Source organism: Coregonus clupeaformis, chromosome 6 (genome assembly GCF_020615455.1).
Source record: "Coregonus clupeaformis isolate EN_2021a chromosome 6, ASM2061545v1, whole genome shotgun sequence".
NCBI classification, from domain to species: Eukaryota; Metazoa; Chordata; class Actinopteri; order Salmoniformes; family Salmonidae; genus Coregonus; species Coregonus clupeaformis.
This window is the reverse complement of record NC_059197.1, coordinates 49,325,144-49,330,682: the sequence shown is the minus strand read 5'-3', so window position 1 is coordinate 49,330,682 and position 5,539 is coordinate 49,325,144. Positions and strand designations below refer to the sequence as shown.

The 5,539-nt window shown below is 43.1% G+C and overlaps 1 pseudogene; it reads right to left on the bottom strand.

The window, feature by feature from the left end:
• Positions 1 to 2,913, bottom strand: part of LOC123481294 — a 5,349-nt pseudogene extending 2,436 nt beyond the window's left edge.
• Between the last annotated feature and the right edge of the window lie 2,626 nt (positions 2,914 to 5,539).

Here is a 5,539-nt window from a genome sequence, read left to right as displayed (position 1 = left end):
AGACAAGTACACTCAGTTAACCTGGGCCAGGTCCTAACACAGACAAGTACACTCAGTTAACCTGGGCCAGGTCCTAACACAGACAAGTGCACTCAGTTAACATGGGCCAGGTCCTAACACAGACAAGTACACTCAGTTAACCTGGGCCAGGTCCTAACACAGACAAGTACACTCAGTTAACCTGGGCCAGGTCCTAACACAGACAAGTACACTCAGTTAACCTGGGCCAGGTCCTAACACAGGCAAGTACACTCAGTTAACCTGGGCCAGGTCCTAACACAGACAAGTACACTCAGTTAACCTGGGCCAGGTCCTAACACAGACAAGTACACTCAGTTAACCTGGGCCAGGTCCTAACACAGACAAGTACACTCAGTTAACCTGGGCCAGGTCCTAACACAGACAAGTACACTCAGTTAACCTGGGCCAGGTCCTAACACAGACAAGTACACTCAGTTAACCTGGGCCAGGTCCTAACACAGACAAGTACACTCAGTTAACCTGGGCCAGGTCCTAACACAGACAAGTACACTCAGTTAACCTGGGCCAGGTCCTAACACAGACAAGTACACTCAGTTAACCTGGGCCAGGTCCTAACACAGACAAGTACACTCAGTTAACCTGGGCCAGGTCCTAACACAGGCAAGTACACTCAGTTAACCTGGGCCAGGTCCTAACACAGACAAGTACACTCAGTTAACCTGGGCCAGGTCCTAACACAGACAAGTACACTCAGTTAACCAGTAGTTCAGACTCAAACCCTGTGCTTCAGAACCATCCTAAAAGCGGGCCTGGGTTTACTTCCTGTGTGTTTATGTGTGTCAGAGGGGTTTGGGACAAAACAGAAGATTAATTTCCGTTTCCCTGCGACAACGGACAATAAAGTAATAATCTTCTTCCTCTCTTCAAAGTAGAAAATACACATCGTATTCGCCTTATTGTGCCAGCCTCGTACTGAACATATAATGCTTGTCAAGTTGATCGATTTTAGGATTATGTAGAATAACATATGTAGTATACCCTCTACATGGAATATTATTATTATTTTTGTAATAGTTTTTTATTGTTTAAAAAAAATATATATAGATAAAGACAGAACATAGTAACAAGTCTGTGCGGAATGTACAACATGGAATATTCTGGATCAAAACACTGTGGTAGATTAAGAATGAACCGAGCTTTCTCACAGCCCGTTCCTTACCTTCAGAAGGAGCTGTTTCTCTGTGCTGTCTGCCTGTGTCGTGTTCTTGGCCTGGTCCAGCTCATCGTGCATCTCAGACAGCTGCTGCTGGAGGTCCTTCATCTCTGTACGGCCCTGCTCTCGCTCTGCCTTCACCTGGACTAGCCTGAGGAACATACGCATTTGTATCTTGTCTCGAGAAAGGTTCACTGGGCTTTAATAATCACGGACTCAAATATACAGACCACCTCACATTCTGAACTGTATTTGTAACATAAGTCTGAGAAACCACAGAGCACCGGACAGAGAAATCATAAATTGTTCTACTAGACACCAGTGTGAGGTAATTTCACAATTCACAACGGCAGGTTCTGAGATCCGCTCATATCTCCACATAAAGGTGTAGTAGGGTCTAGCCGGGGTCCATTTGGGATTGGGCCTTACTCGTCTACGACAACTTCAAGCTCCGCCTCCATCCCAGCCAGCCTATCCCGTAGCGTGGAGAGTTCCCCCAGTCTCCTGTCCAGTTCCTCCTGAACGGTCCTCGTGTCTGTCTGGGCCCTCTCGCATGCCTCCATTAGGCTCCTCCCACTCTACAGGACACACAGAGTCCCCCCAATGTTATCATTTAAGCCACGGAGGATTTACAGTACGACGCGAACTACACGTTTTATGTCGGTTCGCGTTCATCAGCCACCAAAACAGAAGAAAGAAAACGACTCCGGGTGAAACTGCTTTTACTCTACCGTGGTCTTATGCTCCAACTGTTTCTTCAGCTGTGACACCTCTCTCTCCAGCTCTGCTGTTTTCTGCTGTAGCTCCTTGGCCTCAGCAGCATAGTCCTGCAGTGTTGGGACACACACACACACACACACACACACGCACACGCACACGCACACGCACACACACACACACACACACACACACACACACACGGCCAATAAACATTCCCCTCATTAGAAACCCTTCGGTTTTACAGGACATTGGTTAAAGTAGCCTAGGTTTCAGTGTGGACAGACCCACCCTGATCTCCTCCTCCACGTTCCCTGCGGTCTTCCACTTCAGTTGGTTGATTCTGTCCAACACCAGGTTCACCTTCTTCTGAGTGGTGGAGGTTTTATCAGTGGTCCTGAAGGAAAACCAACAACCAATCACACTGAGTTCAATGACACAAGCTTACCACAGTCATTTAACTACTGTCCAGAACAACATACCAGTCATATAACTACTGTGTGTAAGATAATGAAGGCTGCTGTGTGTGTTGTGTTTTGTGTGTGTGTGTGTGTGTGTGTGTGTGAGCTGAAACAGCAATCCTTTATCAGAAAGTAACAGATCTCGTTCACATTCTCTCCATCATATCATTAAAGGTAGGATATGAGAAATGTGTAATGGTCACTTGGGATCAGAATAGAAGTCATTCTGTTCCATTTAAATTCAGTCAAATCAGAAGTGAACTGAATATTCAAATTCTCCTAATTGGAATGGAATGGGATCAGAATTGACCCTCTTCGATCCCAATCCTCAGTCTCGCTGGCATCTTGCCAAAGAGGTTCTCTCACAGCTCAAGGTTAAATGAGTAGAGAATCATGAAACTAATCGTGCTTGAGCTATTCCAGTGTAATTTACCCATCCTTGAGGTAAGTGAACAGCATCTGTTTAGTGGCGTCTTCATTTGGTTGTTGTGTTTCAGTTGAGCCATGCTGTGCACCCTCTGACCTTTCAGAAGATCTGGAGTGATGACCTGGTTACACAACAGAATATCAAGGTGTATCCACAGATGGGGCAGTATTTTAAATGTGTATTCCAGTTACTTTAGAGTATTTTGACATCTGTATTTCTCTGGCCTGAACTACAATACAATATATTCTGTAATTAGTATTTTCAAAATACAAAATACTTGTCTATAAAAACATTTTTTTATAGCAGTTCACAGTTTTGTGGCCACCTATCACCCCAAATGTGCTGCATTGGTAGCAGACGTCTGATGGAACTATAGTGTGATAATAACGTCTGCTAAATTACCAAAATGTAAATGTTAAAAAATGAACACTTGCAAAGCACGCTGGGCATTATTCCAATGAACTCTGCCTCCGAAACAAGGCCAAATGTTATTACAATACAAATTGCGGAGCTCATTCGAATAATACCTAGTGTGTTTTGCAGGGGTTAATTTTTACATTTACACTTTGGTTGAGGGCTTAATTGAAAGGGAAAAAAATGAAAACCTGCAAACACTAGGCCCACCATGGAATGAGTTTGACCCCCCCTTATGTGAAACCACACATTTCACTGCACCTATCCAGTGTATGTGACAATACAACATATATATATTTTACTATAATATACAACTTCTACTGTAGTACTATAATATACAGCTCCTACTGCAGTACTACTATAATCTACACCTACTACTGTAGTACTATAATCTACACCTACTACTGTAGTACTATAATATACACCTACTACTGTAGTACTATAATATACACCTACTACAGTAGTACTACAATAATATACACCTACTACTGTAGTACTATAATATACACCTACTACTGTAGTACTACTATAATATACACCTACTACTGTAGTACTACTATAATACACACCTACTACTGTAGTATTATAATATACACCTACTACTGTAGTACTATAATATACACATTTTTACATTTTAGTCATTAAGCAGACGCTCTTATCCAGAGCGACTTACAGTTAGTGAGTGCATACATTTTTTTTTCTTCTTCATACTGGTCCCCCGTGGGAATCGAACCCACAACCCTGATGTTGCAAGCGCCATGCTCTACCAACTGAGCTACACGGGACTACACCTACTACTGTAGTACTATAATATATACACCTACTACTGTAGTACTACTATAATATACACCTACTACAGTAGTATTACAATAACATACACCTACTACTGTAGTACTATAATATACATCTACTACTGTAGTACTACTATAATATACACCTACTACTGTAGTACTATAATATACACCTACTACTGTAGTACTATAATATACACCTACTACAGTAGTACTACAATAATATACACCTACTACTGTAGTACTATAATATACACCTACTACTGTACTACCATAATATACACCTACTACTGTAGTACTACTATAATATACACCTACTACTGTAGTACTACTATAATATACACCTACTACTGTAGTACTATAATACACACCTACTACTGTAATACTACTATAATATACACCTACTACAGTAGTACTATAATATATACACCTACTACTGTAGTACTACTATAATATACACCTACTACTGTAGTATTACAATAACATACACCTACTACTGTAGTACTATAATATACATCTACTACTGTAGTACTATAATACACACCTACTACTGTAGTACTATAATAAACACCTACTACAGTAGTACTACAATAATATACACCTACTACTGTATTACTATAATATACACCTACTACTGTACTACCATAATATACACCTACTACAGTAGTACTACAATAATATACACCTACTACTGTAGTACTATAATACACACCTACTACTGTAATACTACTATAATATACACCTACTACAGTAGTACTATAATATATACACCTACTACTGTAGTACTACTATAATATACACCTACTACTGTAGTACTACTATAATATACAACTACTACTGTAGTACTATAATATACACCTACTACTGTAGTACTATACCTGTAATACACACTATTAAAACCTCATTACCTGAGTTTCTCTCTTTGACTCCTTGTCGGTGTGGTTGAGAGATCTGGATCTGGTCAGGGAGGACTTCTCCACTCTGTACCGTACCTTCAACGCTCTAGGCGACACAACGCTAGGCTCCTCCTCCTTCTCCCACTGGAGCATATTAAACATCAGAGTGGAGGGTCCGTTGGCCCCTCTACCCTTAGGTGATCCGGGGGCGCTGGTGGCTCCCCCTGGAGTCTCTCCCCTGGCCCCTCTGACGGCCGGGGCAGGGCTGGAGGTGTCCGATGGGTCTGAGTGTCGCTGTCGGCTGCTGTCCACGCTGCGTGACCTCCTCCGGTCCTCAGGGGCTATTCTCCCTCTCCTAGGCCCAGCTCGGCCCATCTGCTGGGGGCTGTCGAACTGGTTGATAAGGCTACCTATGGAGGAGATGGGCTCTGTGTCCACTGAGTTGGAGGATCTCTTGGGGACGTTGGTGACCTCGCTTGGGGGGCTTAGTAAGGTGGTAAAAGAAGGGTGGTGTGGAGCTTGGGCTGAGACAGGGGCAGGGCCTGGGCCTTGGGTCAGGGTCTGGATGGGAGCTGGGATATGGCCTGGGCCTGGGCCTTGGGTCAGGGTCTGGATGGGAGCTGGGACATGGCCTGGGC